The following is a 26188-nucleotide window of genomic DNA, read 5'->3' on the forward strand; positions in this document are numbered from 1 at the left end:
GTGTGTGTGTGTGTGAGAGAGAGAGAGAGAGAGAGAGAGAGAGAGAGAGAGAGAGAGAGACTGCGTAACAAAATGCCACAGAGTGGGTGGGTTTACCAAGCAGAAAGTAAATTTCTTGCAACTCAGGAGGTCAGAAGACTGAGGTACAGGTGCCAGCAGGGATATTTTCTTCTAAAGTCCCCTCCCTTGGCTTATGAATGATCTCCTTCTGATGGTGTCTTCATGAAGGTTTTTCTCCATGCAGTTCAGACCTGATATCTGGGTCTAAATTGTCCCTATCAGGGTTACACCGATCAGAATGGACCTGCCCTAAGAGGGCCTCCTTTTAACTTCTTGAAGGGGGTCTCTCTTCAAACATAAGCTGTAATCTGAAAAAACAACCTATAACCTAGTATTTTCCAAAGTGAGATCCCAAGATTCTATGCATTAAAACTACCTGGAATGGTTGTTTCAAAGCTGATTTCCGAGCTCTAGTCTAGTCAAGACCGGTTGACCCAAACTATCTGAAGGCTAAGGCTGGGAATGTCGATTTTTAAAACTTCTTACACCGCATTGTATGTGTGTGAGTGTGTTACCCGCATTCATGCCGATGCATTGCATGCATGCAGCATCCGTGGTGGCCAGGAGGGGTTGTTACATTCCCTGGGACCAGAGTTATATAGGGTTGTGAATCTCTTATGGGTGCTAGGGATCTAACTTCTTCCTCTGGAAGAGCAGGGCCATTTCTCCAGGCCGGAATCTCAAGTTTTAAGAAATTGACACCTAAAATGTGTGATTTCTTAGTCTGTAGGTGACCGTGTTCAACTCCACACTGACTGCCTGCTGCAGTAAAATTTACCCCCACAACTCAGTGGGGCTTATAACAACAAATGCCTTTTATTCCACAGTGACTCTGAGACCAGGGACTGAGTACAACTTGTTTGTATGTCTTTGCCTCAAGGATCCACAAAACCTGCCAAGAAGGCACCTCAGAGTTTTGGCAAAAGGAAGATGAGCTTTTAAGTCCACTCATGTGGTTATGGAGGACTTTTACCAGCTAGGGGACTGAGAGCCTTTGTGCCTTGTCAGCTACAGCCAGAGACCTCTGTTAATCTTGCCACAGAGTCCTATAGACATGACAAGCAAAAGCCAAGAAAGATCCTTTGTGTACCCTGCTTTTAAAAGGGTCACCCCATCCACTGGCCACATTTATTACTCGTTGAGTAGCCCTGTCTGAAATGCTTGCAACCAGCAGTTTTTAAGATACTAGATTTTTGTGAGATTTTGGATGGTTTTTATAAATATCCTGAGATATCTTGGAGAGAAGCCTGGATATAAACATACAATCCCTTTATATTCATATACAGCTTATAAGAATAGTTTGAGAGTAACTTTATACAATATTTTTGATGTGTCTGTATTTTGGCTATGATATCTCATCAAAGGTCAGGTGTGGAATTTTCCCACTTGTGATATCATATCAAAGCGTAAAAGTTCTTAGATTTTAAACCATATGGGATTTCGAATTTTAATATCAGGAATGTTCAACATATAGTTTGGAGCAAGTTCTAGCACAAACTCAAGTATAACGATATGGACAAGAATGCCAGGAAGTAGAGAGCCTTCTCAGAGAGCTTCCATTGCCGCTGGCCCTCAGCAAAACTCTAATGTCAGACTTGAGGACTAGAGGCAATGTGAGGAGAAAAAGAAGAGCCCAGGGATGATGCTAGAGAGTGAGGGGAGCCCTAAGACCAAGGCTGAAGCAGAGACACTGCCTAGAAGGGAAACAAGCTTCTCCTCACATCCCACTTGAATTCACGGGCACAGTTTGTGCAAATCTGAGGACTTGAAAATAGTCCTCATTTTAAATAGAAAATCACCCTCTGTATTACAGGTTATAGAGCTGTATTGTCAGGATGTAGATGATTGCTTTCCAAAACAAACAAACAAACAAACAAAAACACGTTTCAATTTTACCAAAATCAGGCATAACAAAGAGCAAACTTGGTTCGTGTTTTTATTATTAATTGAAAAAAAGTAAAATCGTAAAAATAGTTTCAAAGTGTATTTAGTTGTTGGACTATTTACTTTGAATCTGCCCTTGTCACAGCATCAGTCTGTTACTCATAATGAGGCTCTTTTTCTTTGCCCAATTTCAAGGTTATTTCTTTATAGATACATAGCCTAGTAAAAACCACAAGAAAGAGAAAGGATAAAGAGAGGGAGGGAAGAGGGAGAAAGGAAAAGAGAGAAGAAAAAAAGGATGGATGAAGTAAAGAAGGACAAAAGGAAGAAAGGAAAAGAAAATCATTGGATGTTTGGACTCTTGTTGCTGACTGAAAATTTGTCTCTCCACAGAAGCCAATCCAAGCAGCAGCGTGGACTGGAGTGAATTCATTTGGAACTTTCAGTGTGTATCATATAACTCCCATTCAAAGAGGGGAATTGTGGTATCCTGGACAAATGCTCTGGCCTTAGTGTCTGTGAGACTTGGGTTTTGCTGTTGTCAGTCATTGGTTCACTTGATGAGTAAGCATGGGTAATTCAATTAACTTGGCAAGGTTCGTTCCCCAGGCTGGTAAATAAATAGTTTGAGAGACCAGAGCGATGGTCACCAGAGCGATGTGGTGAGCGGGACAGTGTATCAACATCGCCTAAAAAAAAGTTGTTAGACATCCAAATTTGGGTGCTGGTCTTACTCCTCCTGAATCAGAAAACATTACAGAAGTAGGGTGTAAGAGTCATTTCAACAGGCAATCCAGTCTTTTCTGAAACATGTAATGTTTGGGGGTTTCCAAAGCATATCATGTTGTCTTTTACAAATTACAAGTCTGTAGGGTTTAGGAAGTTCTATAGATAGACTGATAAAAAACAATACAATGGTAAGATTCTCTAATAATTTTCAAAAGGTTGTCTTGGAAACACTCCAGTGAAATAAAAGCAACTGTAGCATGTCTTACCACGGAATCAGCAGGACAGTGGTGTCTAGACACACTGATAAGTCCTTGTGTTGTACAAGTGAAACTGGACACTGTAAGAATGGGCATGGTGTAGCCAGCTGTGGTGGAACACACCTTTCATCTCTGCACTTAGAAGGCAGAGGCAGGTAGATCTCTAAGTTTGAGGCGGGCCTGGTCTACAGAGCATGGTCCAAGACAGCCAGGCAACACAGAGAAACCCTGTCTCATAAAAACAAACAAGCCAACACACACACAAAGTGTAAGCATGGTCATCCAAAGTCACAATTTATGTGATAGCAAAGCCAGAGCTCACATCCAGAAACCCTGACTCCTAGTTCAGGACATCTTCCATGCCACAGGCTATTACTGCATTTTCATCAATGTTGTTTCCCCCAAATACTAGACACATAAACCAGACACTGTATATAGTAGTCCATGTTAGCTCTGACACCGATGGTGTGTGTGTGTGTATGTGTGTGTGTACATGGATGCACAAGTATCTAGGGCCAGGGACAACCTCAAATGCCATTCTTTAAATGCTACCCACCTTTCTTTTTCTTTATACCGGGTCTCTCACTAGCCTGGAACTCTCCAAGTGGACTGGACTGGCTACTCAGTAGACCTCAAGGATGATCCTATCTCTATTTCCCCAGCACGGAGATAGGAAGGGCACATCACCATGGCCTGCCTTTTTAATGTGAATTATGAGGATCAAACTCAGGTCCTTATGTTTGCAAGGCAAGCATTTTATAGGCTATTTTCCCAGCCACAGCGGTCTGTTTTTTAAAAAGAATACATTCACATAGAACAAAGATATGATCATATCAAGAAACACACACATGTGAGCTCAAATGGTGGGGCTCTTAAGCATGGTAATTCCACTTTGGCTGAGTGCCTACAAGGAAAGTTTCCTAAAGTTTTTATTCAGACTTTCATCTATAAAATTGATGGTGCCATTAAAATGAAGGGACATAGGTATTAACTCCTCAGTAATTACTGACTATTAGATCTTTCATGGCAGTTGAAAACATCCTCCCTCTTAAAAGATATAGCAGGTAGTAATGGCTAATGGCTTCCTTTTCTTCTAACTTTTATCAATGTGTAGTAATAATATTATTAGAAGTATAATAAACAGAAATCTATTTAGCAAAGATGATGAAATCCTGGGCCAAAATACATTTTCAAACTCCCTTCTATAAGATGAAAAGGATATTAAGCAGATGTTCAGGGCCAGTTGTCCTCATTTGAGATCCCATAACCTTTGTCATGAGGCTCAATTTGTTAACCCCAGTGCCCTGCCAAATTCCTGCATGAGTAAGCCAATTCTGTCTGCTTAAACTCCATTACAACTGGAAGCAAGTAAAAGCCTTTCTTTTCTGAAATAACTGTATAGTTTTACATGTCATCAGCCCTCATTTTCTCGTTCTCACCATCCACCATCTCTGTTAATGTTTGCTACCTTCCACCAGGACCCCGAGTTTAGAATTAGAAAACAAAGAGTTAATAGAGAAACATAAAGTCTACTGTATTGCTGGCTCTGTGACGTCTTGAAACATTCATCAGAGTGGAATATGGAGAGTGACACCATCATTTTTAAACCTTCCATTATTCTTATTGATTTATCTATCTTTAATTTCCTATATTTTGAAATACACCTGTCTGATTTGAGCTGTCTGCCGTCTTCTCAAGGTCATTGTTTAGAAATCCATCCCCACCTGACGGAATGGGGGCTGACAGAGAAGGGAGGACCAACACTAGAGCTGACACCAGCAGGGTACTTGACTGAGGCTGTCTTGGATATCCTAGGCCCCTGGGCTCTCCTGAGTGAAGGTAGTGGGAGCCCTCAGCTGAACCCACACAAACAGATAAAAACACTCAACTCGGATCAGCTGACATGGAGAATAATAAATCAGTGGGTTAGGACATGGTCTGTTACTCCACAGCAGAAATGAAAGAAAAAAAAATCATGTACTTCACCACTGAAGCTTACAATCTTACCTCTGCTATTTCTGTACTATTCCTAAAAGTAATATGCTATACAAAGTCAAATGCATTTTGTTGACAATTCCTTTATTCTTCAACTTTCTAATGAAATTTCTCAGTTCACCACACACTATTTAAAATCAGCTAAGATCTGCATATGAGCCAATTTTTGTTTTCACTCTTCTATATGCTGTCTCGAAAGTGTCAGTTAAGGTGCAAAGTTTTATTGCTCTTTTGACAATTCCACATGCCTTATAGCATTTGTCCACGACCTCTACCCCTAAGCACAATATCACCAGAAAAAAAAAATCAAACAAAACAATGAAAACAAACAAATGAATGCCACTATGCCGCTGAGCTTGGGTACACGCACATTTGGGTGTAAATGTGTATGTGTGTGTGTGTGTGTTTTAACCTGTGTCTACTGTAGTTAAACTTGTCCCTGCTTGTTGTAATCTGCGATCTGAAAGGCTTAAACTAAAATTCATCTGGCTCAATCCCCAGAATGTCTAAACTTTTCCCGGCTCTAAGAAGAATGGCTTTTACACCCTCTGTTCACATCTGTCCCCCATACTCCCACAGTCAGCTTCCCCCACTCACCATTAATCCCTGAGATTTTTCCTTGCCAAAGATGTTCTGTTGTTTGATAGAACACTAATCTCCCAGAATCTCAAAGTATCAGCTTACCTGTGAACGCCCAGAAACTGTCTCCATCCTTAGCCTCATCCCTTTTATGTTTTCTTCAGCTTTGAACACATGTATTGCGCTCTGTCTGAGAATGAGACTTACATTCTGTTGTGGTTAGGGAGGATATTGACCTGAAGGCACACTGCTCTCACTTAGCTCAAAGGAGCAAGATCAACATTCCGAATTGCTTAGCGACAAATATCAATCAGTGGAAGAACAGGGTACCCGTGGACAGGAAACTCGGGTAAGGTGGGGAAGAGTCCTTCGTTTAATTCACTTGAAAGCCTTTGCTGGACTGAAATACGTCATAGAGAAAGTAGTAAAATGCGCAGGTATGATGGAACAGGGGGAAGGTTCTCTTTCAATATTAATATCCTGTCATGGCCCTACACATTTGTGAGGAGAGAGTACAAAGGAACAGTGCAAATTGACAGTCACAGGACTCCGATTCCGGTCAATTTATTACTAGGAGAGAGGGTGAGCTGTGAAATGAAAAACTCAGTCCCTAAGCCGATGAGGAATCTAACACTATAGAGTTCCTTCGCTGGGAAGCTGCAGTGAATTTAATAGAGCCCCATCAAGTGCAGCTGAGGGATCCATCCTGCCCCGTGGTGCAAGCCTGATTTCCAAGTCTAATGAGGGGCAAAGTCCTCATACTTCATCCTAAATGGCAATGGTACCAAGCCTTGTCTTTTGCTGGGATGACATCTTTTACATTCACCAAAATAATATGGAACCTCTTGGGGCCCATTCATGACGTGGGGATTAAAGGTGACATTACAGTGTCCAGGCACCCCGTCCTAATCACAGTCGTACCTTCCCTTCCCACCTTCCCAAAGCTGCACTTCAGAGCTCTGCAGAAAGCCCTGGAATTTCCTGGAACTTGAAGGTAAGGTTGTATTTGGAATGTTTATTCATGCGGCTCAGGAAATACTCTCATCTAACAAGTTTCAACAAGTGTTCTGATGTTCGCCAGATGATCCACAAACCACATATATCCTCTCAGCTCTTGAAAATAATGGGGAGATTTGAGACAAGGTGAGCTCTTATTAGAAAGGCCAAAGGCCCCACGGGTTAGCAGAATATGTCTTTGAGACCCAATGTCTTGAAAGATAACTCCGGGCCCTGGGATACCACCTCCTTTAAAATGTGAGTCTGGTCTGACTGGGATGTGATGTGGAATAACAAACAGAAGAGATTTTTCTTCTTACTGACGGAGAAAGACTGGGATGCCTGCAGGAAGAGGGATGCTGAGTGTAAGGCAGAAAAGCCTGTTTGGTTTTGAAATGGAAATCAGAATAAGTGTAAGGATCCTCAAAGACTCCTTAGCTGGAATTTCCCCTCCTCAACCCACAGAACTGTGAGAAGACCACTCCTAGACATCTGCCCTGTAACTTGAATACTTGCCGACCCAATATCTTGAGCTGAGTTCAACGAAGGTAATGAAAGGAAGGAGAACTAGAAGGGCCTGACTATCATCAGGAGAGAATAAAAGAGGCAAATCAGGGAATCTGACAGAGCTGTAGCTGGGGGGCAAAATGATAAAAGCTACAAATACCTGAAATGTGCAAACTTCAAGCAAGGAAAATACCCCCTGTTGTAAATTAGTGTAGGAAAGAGTTGGCTTCCAAGGAGAAAGAGGTTGTGAGAAAAAGCATTCAATTAGCCCACCGATGGCTGCCTAATGAAAGTGGAGGCTGGAGCAGGAAGGGCCTTTTACAAGCAGGCAGGGGAAAGCTCCGGAAAGCACATGGTAATGAGTGCCTGGGCACTTAGAAGGCACAGCCTCCCCCAGCCAAACTCCAGTAATCGAGGCTTGTCAAGTTACAGATCATGTTCGTTGCGTCCATTCCTTTCAGTCTTTTCAGCAGTAACTGATTAGCCAAGGACGGACAACAAAAATCTTCAGAAAGCTGACTCAGAAAGCCAGGTTTCACGTCAAACAATTTACTCCAGATTATAACACGAGAATTAAATGCATAGTATTTTAGTGAACTTAATGAGGTGAGCAACAACTCCAAAGGCTTCTAATGAAAGTGAAAATAATTGAAAAAAGGCATCCCTTGCAAAGGCTGGCTCCGGTAATGAGGACTGCAGCTGCTTTGAAGGTTTCAAGCAACCAGAAAGGATCCCTTATGCTGGAGAAAGTCTCTCTCTCTCTCTCTCTCTCTCTTTCTCTTCCTCCTGAAATTCTGATCATGAATTTGCTGATAAAGGTGTGCAAGTTTCTCCCAAAGAAATATTTTCTTTTTTAGACTCTTCGAAGGTTGTAGACCACTCAGGATTTGCATAATTACAGACCAACTAACTTGCAATATTAAACCCCATCCCTTAATTTAAGTGTTAGACCAAAATTGCTTTTAAGGATGAAATCCTCCCCGCCCCAGACCTGGTTTTAAGAAAGTCCGAGTTCGATAGAAGGGGAGGAGGACCTCCCCTATCAGTAGACTGGGGGAGGGGCATGGGAGGAAAAGAGGGAGAGAGGGTGGTGTTGGGAGGGGCTGAGGGAGGGGGGCCACAGCTGGGATACAAAGTGAATAAACTGTAATTAGTAAAAAATAAATTAATTAAAAAGAAAAAAAAAAGGAAAGTCTGGGTTCTAAGGACTATTATGAAATCCAGGAAAAGGAACTCAAACTCCTTTGTAGCATGAGTCCTAAAGTTTACCTTTTTTACCTCTCCACCTGGCAGCTATGCTCTCAATAACAGTATAGCTGGTGAGACAATTTCAACTCTTTTTTTGTTTTTGTTTTGTTTTGTTTTGTTTTGTTTTTGATGCCCCAGTTCTAATTTTGCCTCACTTGTTATCCCTATATGAGCATTGGACAATTCTCTGTGATCAGCTTTGTCCTCTGACCCCATTTAACTCTGCACACCTCCATTTGCTCAGTGGTAAACTTTACAAGGGTCCTCTACCAGAATTAATAACGGTGAGCCTGCTTTAATTTGAACTCGCCAAGTCCTTTGCTACAATAAACACCCCCAAGATTTCCTCCCGAAGCATTTAATAATCTGTTTAATTGGGCTGGCAGCAGGGGAATGGTTTTCTTGGAAGTCTGGCTGTTCCCTCCTGTTGCTACTACCTCCTTGACCCTAATCATAAGCAAACAAAAGCAGTCAAAACAACAAAATAAAATGTGGGACACGGACACGATACTTTACTGCACATGATAAATGCTATTTTTTTAATCACTATTTATTATCTTTACCACCTTGCTCAGTTTTCTTTCTCCAAAGAAACTTTTGAGCCCTTCGGAGTTGAACCTTCCTAACTAAAGCATCCACCAGAAAGCCCCGTCTATTTCTCGTCCCACCAGCAATTTCAGCATCCTTCTTTTGGAGTGCGGTTCCCTTTTACATCAAGAGTGTTTCCGGAGCAGATAACAGGCGCTACAATCAAGGAGAAGCAGGAGACAGCATTGCTCACACTGCCGTCACTTCTAAGTGGGAAGAGAGCCCAAAGATCAGGAACAGGGCCGGAGCATCTGAGAAGCCTAGTGAGAAGGACAGAATGTTTTGCAGAAAGTCTTCCAACTTCAAAGACCAACGGTCATCCAGTGTCCAGAGAAGAGAGGCACATCCTGGGTCTCCACTAAAAGAGTTTCTCAGAAACATTCCCTTGTGCTTTGGGGTAAGAGGCAAAGGGGACCCTCCCTGGCAAATATATTTTTAAATCCAAAAATCACTTCTTGTTCCACAGATATCCAGAAATTTACCTCTGTATCCTTTGCCATCTGGGATTTGCCCAGCCTGGAGAAAGACTGAAGGAGGTTTCTTTTTTTTTTTTTTTTTTTTTCTTTTTAATTTCAAAGTTACATGCAGACTACTTTAACTTGTTTTTATTACCTTTAATTAGCTTAATAATCTTCACATATCCTTGTTGAATAACCGCTAACTTAATGTGTTGCCATAATGCATTTTTAAATTACTGCTTTAAGAAATTCAAGCCTGATTTCCCATTCCTCTCTCTGTATTAATTATCTATAAATATGTGCGGATTCCTCGCAGCAGATTCTTGCAATCTCCTTGTTAGCCCTACATAGACACTTAGAGGAGCTGGAACAAAGCGGAGTTCCACATCCCTATAATTTACTCAGCTTTATAATTGATATTTATAAGTTCAGCAAACCTGGACGGGCAGAGCAATATCTCCATTCAAGTTCAAAGCCCTTTAATTTGGATGTAAGTGTGGGGATCTTGTTTTGCAGAGATGAACAGGCCCGCCCTCCTTTGTGCTCAGTTATGTGGGGCTCTGGGGACACAGTTTCTTCTCTTCAGCAAAAGATGATCTCCCCTGCCCTATTCATTCTTATAAGCCCGAGTTGAAAAGGAAAAGTGAACAAACCAGTTTGGGAGGTATGCAATGCAGCCCACAGAGGCTAGGCTCTTTTTCAGCTTGAACCTGGTAGAAGGAGGAGTGAAACGAGTTGGTAGCTTGGCAGGGTGCCAAGGAGACTGTGTCACTCTTAGTGACAGGAAACTGTGCTTTCTCCCCCACACGGGGGGGGGGGGGGAGTACCCAAGATGAAGCCCAGCACTGGGAAACTGAGGCAGGGTAGAGACACGGTGGCTCACAGAGCTGAGCAAAGGCTGAGCAAAGGTGTCACTATTAATGTGAGAAATCCCCCAGCCCCGAGGAGCGCCTAGACCAGTGGTTCTCTGGATGTGTTTCCCTGGTCGTCGTCGTCAGCAGCAGCAGCTTTGCCAGGAAAGTTGCTGTCTCCCTCAAAACCAAAACTTCAAGAGGAACCCAGCTTTAAGAACAGGCCTTCTGGGTAATTCTAAAATATACTGCATATACGGATATATGGTTCTTTTCCATGCAGATCCAGGCAAACTGCAAGCACAAATTCACAGAGTAACCCCAAATAACCTCCCAGGGTAGAGGTACCCCAAACTCTCCTTCTTGTCTGTTTTTTTTTGTTTTGTTTTTTTGTCCTGGTGCTCTAGGTATGACGTTCCGCCACACCATTTTGGATCTAAATGAAAACTTCCCTGTCTATCTTCAAGGAATACCGGTTGGCATCAGAGAAAAAGAAAGACTGTCTATGTCTAAGAACACACAGGATCCATTTCAAACAGAGAAAAGCCTCTGTAAGGATTCAACCATTTACCGGGGAAAGCAGGTCATTCATTAGCTTCATAAACAATGGAGCACCCATTCATTAAGCGATCTGTGAGGCATTCAGAGTTTCCAGCATTGCACTTTCCAGGTGCAATGCTCAGTGCCGGCATTAAGAGGGTTGCCACCGCCAGAAGCAGATAGTGGCATAGCACAAAGAAACACATGTGCACGGAGAAAGAAAAACCTGAGAAGCCTGTGAGAGGCTACGATTAAGGCCAGACAGCCAGCAGCTCTACCAAGAAAGAAGAAAGGACTCAAGGGCTTTCAGTGTGGCTTCAGGAAGGATTATTCCGAGATCTAAGGGCAAAAAGAGATGCCCTGAGGGGGAAAGGGAAAAGGCTAGGTGGAACCAAAGAAACCAGAGGAGACAATAGAGACAGAAAGGAAAGTCAAGGTGTGTGTATCCCCTAGGGTGGCTCAGCACAGTCTTGTTTTGTCCTATCAGGACAACTGGGAAGGAATGCTGCCCTCTCATTAGTGCCCCATCTTTCCATGTAGGGAGCAGCTGCCTTCAAGTTCACTCATGAGTCAGTGAGTTAATGTCAGAACGCATTTTTCTCGTGGAAATATTATTCATGGTGGTTTGGCTTTCTGGACAAGCCACAATAGGATATTTAGCCCAAAATGAAATCGAATATACGGCCTAATCCTCAAAAATATGATTTCAACTGTGTCTAAGCAGCATTTTTTTAATACTGTGTCTTTGGAAAAAAATTTTTTAAAAAAATCAGAATTTGAGTTCAAAGGTGGGACACACTGACCGGTCCCGGGCCAGAGGCCTACAACTTAGCCATATCCATTCTGTCTCAAACTCTTTTTCCCCAGATGACCTCAGGCTATAACACAAGTAGCACATTCTCAAGAAGGTTGTTCCTGGCCCTCTCATCTATGCATCTAACACTGGACCTTCTCTTCTTGTTTCTTTTCTCCAGAACACGCTCTTTTACCTGGTGCTGATTTACATGCCTTTGGAGACTCATCCACCCAGTGAAGGACAGGGATTCATGTCAGCAAAGCAATGTACCACCAGTGTCTGATGCACAGTAGAAGCCACTATATAACTGTTGCTTTTAATTCTTTAAAAATAAAATCTGTTTATTAACTATAGGTGGCCAACGTGGCAGCTGAGCCACAGGTCAGGGAAATGGGTTCCCTAAATCAGTCTTTCCCAAATGCTCTGAATTCAAGATGGAAATATTTGTACATTGAGGAGAAGTTGGGTAGAGGGCAGGCATCATACATAAAAGCTCCCTGGTCATGGTGCAAATCAACTCCTAGATTTTACAGTTGTTTCAAATAGTCACTAATACATGACCTTGAACTCAAAACATCAATGCACCAGCATCGTCCTTTCCCACATTTTATCAAGGACAGAGTGTTCTTTATACACTCAGGAGTGCTGGTGAGTATCAACTAGGTAAGGTGAGGTATGAAGATGCCTTGAAAACCACATACTATATCTCAAAAGAAGGAGAAGGTTATGATGAAAGCATGAGGTCCATGAAGAGGTGAGCTCTGCCATGACCTTTGTGGGATGCTGACCTGGGTTGCTCTATGGGTCATCCAGGTATTTTCCCATATGTAGCCATCAAGTCGCTCAATAGTCCATCCCTGAAAAATTAGAAGGAAGTCTGAGGAAAGGGTGCATACCATTGATATGCTCCGTTAAAGGGAAAGAAAGACTTTAGAAAAAAATGGTTTAGGAAATATGATACAAAAATATTTACAGTAGGAAAATTATATGTCCGTGCAACGACAACTTTCCCAGGAAAGACTTTCCCAAGATAGCCACACCTCTCGCTCCTCTCTCCATCAAAAGTTTAATCTCTGCTTAATAGCCTCTATCACAATGGGTAATTATATGGCTAAAACGTGTAATTTATTTGTTTATTATCTATCCCTTTCTTCCATCTCTATATGACAACTTACATTTTTTCTTGCTCTCTCTCTCTCACACACATATCTGTATATATATATATATATATATATATATATATATGATCTATCATAGCACCAACCATTTAGAAAGCTCGCAAAAAATATTGTTCTGTCTGAGCATGTAAATGAGTAGGTAAATAAGGGACTAAATAAGCAATGAATGAGTGAAGTTCTAAATGTATATACATATACATACAGGCATATAGGCTAGACAGAGTTTTAAAAAAATCTTACTTTTGGTGGCAATTCCTTCCATTTATGAACTTAATAATAAAATATGATGAGGCTGTGTTTTGTTTTGCCAAAGAGGGCATCCCTAGTAAAACAGTGAGCCAAAGCCTAATGACCTGGGCTGGATTTGCCTGTTAACCCCTGGTTTTACTACTAATTTTCATTCAAGCTTTGTCATCAGCACATGTACAGTAAGTTCTACATGACTGCCTAGACCTGTCAGGCAAAGCCCTGCTTGATTACAGGCAAGGAACCTTGGCACACCGTCTTCAGCATGTCTTACAGGCGGGTGTGGGTGTGTCCATCAAGTCCCACCTATGTGGACCTGCTGTTTCACTCTGGGTAACTAACTAGTCTGCCGTGGGAGGGTCAGAGGTACCACTGGGCAACTGAAAAGTCAGCATGGAAACCAGCAAACCCCAGGAAACTGCCAAGGCACAAATCTGGCCTGAACCGCGGGAAACCTGGTTGCAGAATAGCCAGGGATGGATGAAGTTAAGGCCAAAGGGAATGATACTCCCTTCTTCACAAATCTGATTCCACAAATCTTCAGATCCACCACACGGTCTGTGGGAAAGGAATTCAATCTGGAGTCACAGCCCTAATTGATTTGGGGCTCATTTGCTCACTGCCATTTACAGTTTTATGTTTTCTTTTCAGTAAAGACATAGATCAAGTTACCTATTTCTCCACACAGTAAATTCTAGAAGGAGAACCTTGAGGCAGATATATAATAAGAATTCAAAAGTTATAGTCATTATTTCAAGAAGTTATTTTTTTTTCCAGTTTCCTCCTAAGTCTAAGCTTAGCAATATTTTGCACAAGGTCACCTCCATTTTCTAGTTCCGTCTCAGCTTCTGGAAGCAGATAATATGGGAGGAGGGGCTGGCAAAATATGGCCCAAGACTTACCCTCAGAGATTCTGAAGAATCAGGCCTTGGTGGCAAAATTTTCCCAGATGATTCTGACAGGCAGACAAGGTCAAGGTTTACAGCAATGGCTGGAGACCTCACCACCCCAAGGCTGACATCAAACACAAAATTCTCTCTCTTCCCCACGAGCACCAGGAATCCTTCCTAATGGAGAGTCTGCCCTTTTGTTCAGCAAGGAGTCTAAGCGGAAATATTCTTTCGAAGTTGTTCACTGATTTAAGCTGACAGGAGGGCCTGAGAGCATTTCTCTGGAGCAGATTTGGAGAGGAGAAAATACAATAAGCAATCAGGAGGGAGATGTGGTTCCCAGAAGGGAGCCTGGGAACATCAAATACACCCTGAATCTTCCCGTTTCCCATCATCCCTTTGTCTCTTTGAGGTTACCAGCAAACACAGAGCTCAAGTTCATCTTTCCCCAGGCGAAGCTATGCCCCCAGCCAACATCTCTCGATAGTTTTCCTTTTGCCTTTTTCTTAACTGTGATGAATACTTTTTTCTTTCTCCTGTGTACACACCATGCATGCATGTGTGTATGCACATGTGTGCATTTGGGTGGAGACAAGAGATTGACATCAGCTATCCTCACTCATTCTCCCCTTTATTTCCTCAGTCAGCTCTCTGGCTGAACCCAGACCTCTCTGACTTTGCTGGTCTCACTAGCCAGCTGACCCCAGAGATCCCGTGTCTGTGCCTCCTGACTGTTGGGACTGTAGACAGGTTACCACACCCGCTTAGCTTTTCTGTGCTTCTGAGAAACCAAACTCTCATCCTCACTCTCCTCAGAGGTGATTATATTTTTTTCTCACAGAAATATTTTGCCTGATCTTTTATCAAAATTCCTATTTAAATTTTTTAATGCAAATAGGGAATAAATGAGCAAGCAAACATCACTACATTCCTGAGGCTTTGTCCTGAATTATTTCATTAAACAACAAACAATGATCCTGTTCATTACCAGAAACTCAGATATCGTAGGAATAGTGCTATTACTACAAGGAGTACTATTCCCATACTACAAATAATGGTGAAGATGGTGATGGTGGTGGTGATGATGATGATGACAGTGGTGGTGATAATGATGATAAGTGAAAGTAACCATGTTTCAACATTTTATCATGGACGTTCTGAAGAGGTTCCATCCATTATTTTATTCCACCTTCAAAACAGAGCTATGAACTAAATAATCCCTCACTCTATCATGAGGAAAAACGGTGCTAAATGACTCTTTAATTTCTACTAGTTAGTGATAATATAAAATACCCAGTCAAATGTGAATTATAGATAAGTGCTTTACGATAGCTGTATTGCAGAACCACATAGGAGAATAATTACACTTACTATAGTCATGTGCCATGGGATAGACAGAACAGAGTGACTGACTCTAAAATGTTCTTCATTGGTTTACTTGAAGCTTAAATTCTTCTTAACATTCTCAATGTTCAACTAGCAGATGAAAATGAACAATAGCTATCAATCCAAGAGCCCAAAGGTACCAAGTCTGACTGCAAAATGTGTGTCTGCTATCCCCATCTGCTATCTGGACTTTCAATACTGACACCAATTGCATGGTTTGTGAACAAAAATCAAGGCAGAGGTTTGGTTTCCACTTGTACATCCCAGAGCCATTACTTAAACTCTCCTTGTTTCCATGCTTTGAATCCCAGGTCCTAAACTAAAGCAGTGATTTTGAGCCTGCTGGCATCAGCACTTGAGTGTCCCTTTTCAGTCCCCTCAGTGATAATGTGGGGACTAGAACTGAGATGTCATGTTCTTTCCCATCAGCAGTCTACTCTAAATCCTACCCCCATAGCTAGACATTGGCCTCGACTGTTCACTTAGTAAAGGCGTGAATGTGCCTCCTTTACATGTCTGGCTTGGCTTTGTGACATGTTTGTGTTTTTTTCTTCTCAGGAGACCCAGAGCCATATCCCCAAATTTTAACCCCAAGGATTACTACGTGTTGATAGTCTTCCATGAGACTCATCCACTTTCGATTTAATTTTGGACATGTCCTTTTCTCTAGATTCCCCATTACTTACCCTTACTTGTAAAGGTACTCTCATTCTTCATCATGGATTCTGTCTAACAGTCATTGTTATGCAACTTCGGTTCCCAAATAACCAGACTTAGATGTCAGACACACCCTCCTCTGTGTAAATTTGCTTTTGTTACTCCCTTGTGAGCTGGTGATTAACAGCAGAGGAGAGCTGAGCCCTAGGTCTTCGTCCTTGACACCTGCCAGGCAAAGCTGCAAGCACACAGTCAGCAAGCCCTGGCTGGAGGCCACAGTACACCTAAAGAGTCTCTTTCCTCAGCGCCCCCCTAACGCCACATCCATCCACTCTCAGTGGTGCCTAAGTCCCCTACTCTGGGGATTCCCCATCTGAAATTTATGAGTTCTCTGGAGATTCACAGGAGCAGTGACAAAAACTGTTTACCTGCCCAATAAACTCTGACGCAAATATCTGAAAGGGGAATAAATAAAACCTATCCAAATTGAAAAACTACAGGAAACATTAGTCTATTTTTTTTAAATAACAAATCATGCCAGACAACCTAATTAGCATTTTGATGATGTTATGACATGACTAGTTAATGTAGCAGTTGGTGGTAATATCCTGGATCCTTCTTTTAATGAATCATTTGATAGCATCTCATGAAATTTTTACTCGTGGTTATCACTGTGTGGTTAGTTGCAATTTGCTCAATGTCTCTTAATAAATGTACAGACAAACAAGTCTCCTTCCTACCGAAGGGAACGTACCAGCAACAGAAAGTCGGCAAAAGGGTTCTCATAGGAAAGGGAAGAAAACCCACCATGATATTGCCTGCCCAAAACTGCCTAGCGCACAGGCTGGCCTATCCTTCATCTTTGCAAATACTCATTAAATGCTAATTTTCTAGTGGGCTTCGTGTTTAAGGATCTAGCTCAAGGGAGTGAAGCAGACTTGTCCATGCCCTGCAGGAACCTGACAATGCAGACAGCTGTAGTTATAGACCTAGGAGAGAGGGGAGAGAGATTATGCTACCTTCCTTTCTCCACCACTGCCAATAGCGCTCTGAATTAGCAAGACTTTCACATGACAAAATCATAATGTTTGCTGGGATGGTTGTCCTCTCTGTGCTTGGGAATGCAGGCGATAACCTATCAAGCTTCTGAATCTTCCTGCCCTTAGAATAAATTAGATTTACCTCTGAGTTATTTTGTCAAATCTGAGGTCCCCCTTGATATAACTAAGCCCCCTTTACAAATCTCTCATTTGGGATTCTTATTAATTTTTAACACGTGTTCAAGTGTGCCCCATCCATCTTCCAAGGGCAAATACCAAAAGAAACTGTATAGTAAAGTATCCTCTTTCCAACAGTGCATTGCACCTTAATATGATTTACATGTGCTTTAGTGAGTGTGTTCACAAGTGTATATGAGCGCCTTTACCCTTAATTATGTCTGATGTACAACAGTGCAAGCAATGGAATCTTCCTGGACAGTCCCAAGGTTATAAACACAGTGCTAACATTCCTGTCATTTCTCCTCTCAAAAGCAGGTGGGGAGGGTAAGAATGCCGTCTACACTTCATAGGTGAGATGAGAATACGTCCCACCTCGTCTCACAAAGCTGGGGTTCAAACCAATAGAATGCTCCTCAGCTGGGCTTAGAACCACCACGACACTGTTCCCCTGAAAGAAATGTGGTTCTTCAAAGTTTCTCATTATAAAAGTCTTTCCAGGTGATGCTGACACTCTACCAATATAAAGAATAATGATGTAAACAAATAACATAAAATGCTGCTACCCCATTCACCCTGAGAAATGGGACAGTCTCTAGAACAGAGGCCACCAGTTAGGTCACCTCCATAGGGCCCTGAAGACGTGGTAACACAGCCATCCCACCACTGTGCTGATGCTAGACGCGGGAAGGGTGCCTCTCCAGCCACACTCTGCCTTCACATCTATCTTCTAGGACCCGAGCTCCTAATGACGACTTTCACCTTGAGAACTCAATGCCTCCCTTGTATCCTTCACACTCTCTAACGGCAATGTATTTCCAAACAACTCCCCGGCACAACACAATTTACTCTTCTGTGTTGGTGAAGATTTATGAGACTACTACGTGTATCAGCAAGCAATTACAGCACACTAGAGAATGTCTTTGCAGAAGGCAGAAATCTGATAAGCAGAGGGAGATTCTCAGAGGGCGCATGGCTCTCATTCTGTTTTTCCAATGTTAAAATCATCCCAGTTTGGGAACCCAGTACTTCTTAACTCGAAAACGTCAAATATTGTGCTGTAATGTATGATATGCTTTAATATATTTTCCAGACTCCCAGCACTGAATCTTACTTTCGCTGGATTGGGCAGGGCAGGTCCAATGTTATCAGTCATCCCTGAGGCACTTTAAAAAGGCTTCCATGGTTCTCAAGGTCACAACTCTTGCAGAAGGAGGAGGAGGAGAAAGTGGAGGAGGCAGAGAAAAAGAAGAAAAGGCAAGTAAGCCAGAATGTTTTGTCACTGTACATGTTTCCCACTATCACCGCAAACCTTGCCACAAACTGATCAGACCACAACTGTCACATGACCTAGTGCAGCCATTTATAGAGCATCTAATGACCCATGAAACAGCTGCACCTGAGAATTCTAGCCAACAAGGGATTTCATGCTGGATAATTATTAATCAACCTAAACAAACACCACCCTCAGAGACTTTGAATTCGAGATGCAGTAGAAAAACATAAGTGTGGAGGCAAACACAGCCAGGAGGCCAAAGTCAGGAAGAGAGAGAGAGGAGCTGTGTGTATTCACTGGAGGAATGAGGAGAGCAACTATCAACCTAAGGACTGTTGAAGCAGTAACTAGCTGTCAGGGCGGAAAGATAGAATGAGGAACTCGGTGTAGCCCTTCACAACTCTACTGTCTGGGCTGGTTTCATGGGTATAGGACCCATGCAGGTTCATTGGCCCTGAGTCAGAGATACCCCTCGAGGTAGCTCACTGCTCAGTTGCTCTTATACTGAAATCATTGCCACAGTTTAGATGTGGTGGCCCACATCTGTATTTGGCACCAAGCTACGGAGATAAAGCCACTACTTCCGTTTCTTGTTGCCCGCTAAGAACTGACATCAGGTAGCTGGGACTGTTGTTGGTCTTCCCAATAAAGAGCACCACAAACTTCGATCATCACGAGGGTCCTCACTTTATAAAGGCGTACAAGTTGTAGGTCTGAAGTGAATGCTTCCTCAATCGATGAATGGATCACAACAAACACTGTAAATGAGGGAAATCCACAAGCATAACTGCCTCCTACACTGCTGTGATGGCTCGGGTTTTCAGCCCCACTCCCCTTTGCTGCCTTCCACACAGCAATGACTATGGCATTTCCTGTCTTCCTTTTAGCCCAGCTGCTGAGCTTTTGTTGTTTATTGACAGAGACTTTAATTCAATTCAAAGCACCAACGCTCCATCATACCTTCCTCTTCTGAGAAGTTAGAGAGGTTGGTGAAGTTTTCCTTGAAGACTGTCAGTCCAGCTGGGAGAAGTTATCAACACTGTCTCGGTTTCATGGAGATGATGATTGGATAAACCAACATACAGGAAAGTTCTCAGCTCAGTACTCTCTCTATAATAAGAACCCAATGAAGCCTATACTTATTCAGTGCCCCTGGTCAATGGAATACAAAATAAATGCACCGCTAATATTTTAATTATTTAATTATTTAAAGCATTTAATTGTCTAATGCCAATTGAAAAACAAGACACGATCCAGTTTTTCACCTATCTGCAAGACTGAGCTGGACAGTTAAAATCCTACTCATTGTCTCATTTAATTTTTTCCCCCTCCAAGCTGTTTCAAAGCATAGTTCTTACTTCTAAAAGGTACAGGATGGCTTTAAATTAAGTTAATTGCCAGAAACAGTCGAAATATTTCATCATCTCTTCCACTATGTGATAGCACACTGGCTTCCAGCAGTTAATAGTTCTAAAAAAATAAAGTATTAGCAGTTGAAAATATGAATCAGTGATAAGACTCCCATATCATTTCAGGAAAACCTAGACTGGCTGAATTAATAACATCCTATTATTTTATTATTGCATGAGAATTTATAGTGGTGCTGACACCACACCAGGACAAAATCTCTCTTTTACTGGCCTTTATGGCAGGACCTTCTCCAGTGTCCCTAAGGGGATGGGGGGGGGGGAAGTCACAGTGACCCAGGCAAAGTCAGTTCCTTAACCCTCACCCAGTTGTTCATCATTTCTTTGTCTCTCCAGGTTCGTGGAAAGTTCATCTGTAAAAATGTCTGCCCACATTCAAGGTCATCTAATCAACAAGGTACCACCAAGCACTTAAACTTAAACACAAGTTGCATTTGTTAAGAAATGTATTATGGGGTTCCAGGGTGCCATTAGTTTTGTGCGATATGTCTTTCAATTTTTCCTAAGCATTGAACAAAGCTGATTTTTGTCCAGCTGTACTGAGGCCAGATTTGCTGATCTATAGGCTGAAAACATGTGGGGAAGAAAGGCTTCAGTGGGTCATAAATGAAGAAAGAAGTCCATGCTTCTTAGCCTGCAAGAAAGCTTGAAAGATTTTTTTTGGGGGGGGGAGGAATCCCTGTGTCAAAAAGTTCATCCTTAATTGTCTTAGAGTATTAATCTAAAATTAAAATTAATGTTCTTACCTTCTTGAATATAAAATGTCCTCCACAGGCTTATCTGTTGAAAGTATAGCCCCTAATACTATCAGAGATGGTGGAAACCTTGGGAAGTAGAACCTGACTAGAGATAGTCATGGAGGTCATGGAGGTCATGGACACATACCTTTCAAGGTTATGCCTGGTCACCAGACAATCTTTCTCTCCTTTCGCTTCCCCTCTGTCATGAGATGAACAGCCTCCCCCTCACAGTGTCTGGCCTCCTTGATAACCCGCCTCTCCATGGGCCAAGCACTAGTGGCAGCAATGACTATGAACTGAGACCACTGAGCCAAAATAAGCCCTTTTTTCAGAAAGTCATCCTTTTCGGTATTTGGTCACGTCAAGGGCTAATCAGACTTGCCACTTCTGTCACCTGAATCTACGATGCTTGATTATGATTAGAAGAGGTTGATAATAAAGGTGATCATCCTAATCACCCAATTCTTTTCACTGTCAACTTGATACAGCCTAGAGTCACCAGAGAAGGGAATCTCAACTGAGGGATGTCCGACATGGCCTGTGAGCATGTCAGAGAGTGTTGTCTTGATTGTTAATGGAAGCAGGAGGGTTCGGCAGTCCACTGTGGGCAACACCATTCCCTGGGGAAGTGGTCCTGGGTTCTATGAAAAACGAAGCTAAGCACGATCCTGAAAGGAAGCCAGTGAGCTGTGTCTTTCCATGGTTTTTGCTTCAAGTTTCTGCTTGAGTTCTTGTCCTAACTTCCCTCAGTGATGGACTGTAACCTATATGATGAAATAAATCCCCTCTTTCCCTCAGTTGATTTTTGGGCATGATATTTGTCATAGCAAAAGTAGGAAACTAAAACACTTACAAAGTACATAGTGTGCATTGTGTATAGTGCTAGACGTTGGGGATCAGACATAGAACAGGAGGAATTACACTCTACACCCCTTTCCTGACCCACTATACAGCTTACAGAACATTGGTCCTTCTTTGGCTAGAGACAGAAGGAGAGAACTTCTGGTGCTCTCTTCTCTAGGACACCTTGGACTTAGCATTAGAGGGAGCCTTCTTCCTTTTAAGTTAGTAAGTCATTTGTATTCAAAGCATTTCCCTCATAGTATATAGCAATAGCTGCAGTGAGGCATAATGATACTTTAAGTATTTAATAAAGTTTTATTCGTGGAAGATAATGAAATCAGGCATATCTCATTCCACTGTAATAAAATCTCAGACACTAAAGAAGAGATGCAGAAATTATTGCTATGTTCAGCTCCATCAACACAGGTTCTTTCTTCTGCTTTTCCTTTGTATTCTTGCTTGATAGCTCTAGGGGCAATATTCATTCATATTCCCAAGAGGTAAAACAAACACAGAATAACACATAGACGCCACAAGAGACCTTGTGAATCACAAATCCAAGAATTTCAAATTACACAGAAGAAAATAGCCTTTGCTCATGTGATTGCTACTCTGGAAACACTGATGCTGCTCAATAGCAGAATCTATCTCTCAGCCTGCAAGAGGGGCCACAGGGCCTGTGAAACCAGTATGACCTCTTTCAGTTCATACCAGGAACTAACAGTGGATCAGAGAGTAAGACAGTTCTCTTCATTCAGGCCAGGCACCTTTCTAAGACACAGGAAGGTACATGGGAGAGGAAAGAGGCTCTTCAGCTGACAAGGAAAAACTTTGAATTTTTTTTTTTTTTTTTTTTAGGCAAAATGACTAAAAGTTAATTGATGTTTTCCCCTCAGATCCCGAACTATATGTAATCCCATAACTGGTCTTCAGCTGACTAGAAAGAGCAGTGTTGCCTTCTCTGACAGAAGTCAGGCAAGGACGCCAGGATGCTCAGAGCATCTTCTATGCACTAGGGAGTTCATCATAGGCTATCTCCACATTGCTGAGGAACTAAATTCCACAGCAACAAAGTCTAACGGGTGTTCTTTCCATCTTTTCCGATGAAACCCTTTTTAAATAGTTAGAAGGAGAATAAGAGAAAGTGGAACAAAAGAGATTTGACAGATCTAGGCCTCCTGGTAGCCATCAGGAATGCTCATAGCCTGGTTACCTGCTGGAGGATTAAGTGACGTGGTAGAGTACAAGATGGAGACAGGAAGCCGGTCACTTCACAATCAGGTAAACTATGAGATGCAGTCCATGCAAGTTCACCTTGTTTATAGACCTAAAGTAGACAACAGACAGGCTGGAAGTGGTTAATGGTGGTGTTTGTTCAGACAGCCTGCATATCTGCAATCCTCTTGGCCTTTTTATTTCTTTCTAGATGATCACTTCATGATCCCACAATGGCTTCCCTTGAGCCACATATTTTGTTTAAAAAAATTACACATGTCTGTAATACCAGCAATCAGGGAGACAGAGGCAGGTGGATCTCTGTGAGTTGCAGGCCAGCCTGGTCTACAAAGTGAGTGCAGGATAGCAAGGCTATACAGAGAAATCCTGTCTCAATAAAATAAAATAAAAAACAAACAGAAAAATAAGAGGGAAAGAGCCAAGTAATTTTTAGCCTTTTTTTTTTTTATGGAATAGGCATATTATCTGTTCCCTTTGGACTCTTCTTCATTGGTCAGAACAGTAACACATGATCATTCCTGGATATGTGTGAAAGAGAAAAGATAAATACAATGGAAGGGGGAAGAAAAAAAAATCAGAAAGCTATTGAGAACTGATGGTTCAGCCAACTGATACTGTGTGCTGTAGGCTCCTAGAACTGAAGAGACAGTGGCTGGGGGTCCTCAAGAAAACCATAAGTTTTAAGAAGAATGCTTGTAATTCCCTCCTTCTCATATTCTTAGAACAAAGGAGGGTCATCAATAAATGATGTATCAGTGATTGAAGAGATAAATGAAACCAGGAACTGGAAAAGTAAGCATAACACACAGAAGAAGAAGAGGAAGAAGAAGAAGGAGGAGGAGGAGGACGAGGAGGAGGAGGAGAAGGAGGAGGAGGAGGAGGAGGAGGAGGAGGAGGAGGAGGAAGAGAAGGAGAAGGAGAAGGAGAAGAAGGAGAAGGAGAAGGAGAAGGAGAAGGAGAAGGAGAAGGAGAAGGAGAAGGAGAAGGAGAAGGAGAAGGAGAAGGAGAAGGAGAAGGAGGTCTGAGATGGAAGTAAATGTGGTTGAGGACTGACAATATTAATAAGTGATCAGAGGTGGCAGGAAGGAGGGGACATCCTTCATTTCAACACATTCCTCTGCAATGTCACTAGTTTTCTCTGTCGTTGAAACTGTCTCTGGCCCTACAGCAACAGCAGAGAAGACTCGTGTTAACATTAGGAATCGCACGTTCTGTCCCTGGGTCTCCTACTTGGTGAAATTCAAATTGATTCTGTTAGGTGCTCTGCACAGCTGCTTGGCAGTCTCCAGAAAGCTTAAGACAACTTTACACGCCCTTCGTCCTCCACTTTGCCCTCTCCAGCCCACAGGCAGCAAGAGATTCTGAGTTTCTGTGAAGAGTCTGAGTTTTTAATTCTCAGTTCCTTTTCTTTTGCCTAGCTGTATAGAAATTTGCTTAATTGGGTCTTTGTCATGCAGAAGATGTGAACAGATGGAGGAAGGAAAACTATTAACTCCATTTTTCCACCTCATTGATTGAGACATCACAAAGATTAAAAAACTAGAGATTCCTTATGCATTAGAATACGATCACGTTAAGCCGCTTGTAGTTTTAGGGAATCTTAATACAAAGCTATGTAACTGTCATTGTAATTTGCCTGACCCGCATCTCCATGTGGGGACACAAAGACAAATGCATCTTTTGCTTTGCCCCAAACTTACGTGCTCAACATTTTACCCCACCCCTGCTCACCTTATAAATCTAGTGTCTCCCTAGGAGATCCTACTCACTCCATAGATAACCACGAATCAGGTAGCTCTTTCAGTCCAATAGGCTCAGTGCTGTCTCTGATGCCTGCTACAAGTTAGGGATTTTTAATATTTACTAAACTTGTAGAAAGAAATTATTAATCTGATACTTGCATTAAATGTTGGTGTTGTCACCTAAATACTATTTGATTGCAAAGTATCTTGATTTGAAACTGTTAAGATGATTTCACCACACGACCCATTTCACTTGAGGAATGAGGGATTTAATGTTTAGCTGACGATGCCATTTGGCATTGTTGTCAACAACAAACACACTGTTTCATTGATAACTATTGCAAGGACATCATCTAACCTTCTCTAGAAGGCGGTGCTTCTCTCTTCTGACCCCTCTACAGCAAATACTCCTTAACTATGCCTAGAATGTGGACACCTTCCTGTGCGCAAGGGCTAGAGGAAGGTTGATGGGTACCACCATAAATGTCTCAGCTGAGTCACGAGGTGAGCAAGGTACCCACTGTCCCTCTGGCATGAGGTCAAAGTTCATATCTTAGGCTCACCATCCTCCCAGAGTCAGCTCCTGCCCACTGGGATACATACAGAGGCTTCTCATGACAGCTATAGAACCAGACTATCATTGGACCACATGTGAACCCAAGTGTCCCTATCATACCTGTGACTGATTGCTTAAATATAAAAATAAATATATAAATAAAATGTTGATCTGCCTATTTATAGTCTGGTCTCTGAAAAAGGGGCAATCACATTTATACCGCAACCTCAGGAGTATAGAGAAGGAAAGGACTGGCAGGGGATGGGGGTTAAGTCCATAATGTGTAAGTGTGCAAAGGCAGGGATCTGACTTCAGATCTCCAGCACCCAATAAAAACTCGAGCATGTTGAAGCACGTCTGTAAACCCAGTCCTGGGGAGCAGATTTCGGAGGATCCCTGGGGCTTGCTGGTCAACTAGTCTAAGCAAGTCAGAGAGCTCCAGGTTCGATGAGAGACATCATCTCAAACAATAAGGGAAGTGACTGACAAAGACACCTAGCATTGACTAGGTGCGCACAAACATTTTCATACATGTGTGTGCACACCATTGCATGCATGCACACACACACACACACACACACACACACACACAAAATAACAATATCGCTTCATCAAATCAAACTCCCTAGATCCCTTTGCTGATGAAAGTGATTATTAGGTTAGGACTAGGACTCTGGCTTGCTCCCCTCAATCTGGGTTGCTTCAAACAAGTTAGGGCATCTTTCTCTATGGCCAAGTCTAGCTACTGCAGGTAGAAATCACTTCTATTTTTTTGTTATTGTTGTTCCCAATTTGAAGTTTATTACAAGTTGATGAGAGACCAGATATTGTTTGGCCAAAAAAAAAAAAAAGTAATAAGAACCATCCACATTCAAGTACAATAGGCTCGTCAACGTGACCTCATCATCCCTATGAGATCTCCCTGCAGGGTCTCTTCCACCGGGAAGGTACTGTGTGTCTGAGAAAGCACTTGGCTAAGAGTGAGACACCGCCGCCCTAGCAGGGAGCCCTGTAAGAGTTTCATCATTAAGACTTTGTTTTCCGGAGTCAAAGCTGCCCTCCCCACTTCCCCTTAGAGCCACTCCAATAAAAGGTCTTCCTAGTGGGCACTCAGAGGAAGTCATTTTTTTGATGTATATATTTAATTTCTTGTACGTTTTTGCGCCTCATCTGCAAATTCCACTTTCTATATTTATCTTGAGCCCCTCCCAGGGCCTGTTGATAGCCGTTCCTTCTTTCCAAGAAAAAAGATACATGGGCCCAAAGGGGCCCATACAAAAACAAGGATAAAGAGTAGGTAAAAATC

At 42.3% G+C, this 26188-nt stretch overlaps 2 long non-coding RNA genes across 2 annotated transcripts in view; one reads left to right on the top strand and one right to left on the bottom strand.

Annotated features, from left to right (window-relative positions):
• Positions 1-15917, bottom strand: part of LOC132648104 (uncharacterized) — a 30440-nt gene extending 14523 nt beyond the window's left edge. The window contains exons 1-3 of the long non-coding RNA XR_009586479.1: positions 15875-15917; positions 13815-14083; positions 12277-12345 (exon numbers count right to left, since the gene is read on the bottom strand). This is a non-coding gene — a long non-coding RNA (uncharacterized LOC132648104). The remainder of the gene's footprint in view (positions 1-12276; positions 12346-13814; positions 14084-15874) is intronic.
• On the top strand, positions 8157-12167 carry LOC132648105 (uncharacterized). Its single transcript, XR_009586480.1, has 3 exons — positions 8157-9240; positions 10560-10703; positions 11667-12167. It is a non-coding gene; the product is annotated as an uncharacterized LOC132648105 (long non-coding RNA).
• Positions 15918-26188: the final 10271 nt, after the last annotated feature.

The sequence above is a fragment of the Meriones unguiculatus genome, chromosome 15 (genome assembly GCF_030254825.1).
Source record: "Meriones unguiculatus strain TT.TT164.6M chromosome 15, Bangor_MerUng_6.1, whole genome shotgun sequence".
Classification (NCBI taxonomy): domain Eukaryota; kingdom Metazoa; phylum Chordata; class Mammalia; order Rodentia; family Muridae; genus Meriones; species Meriones unguiculatus.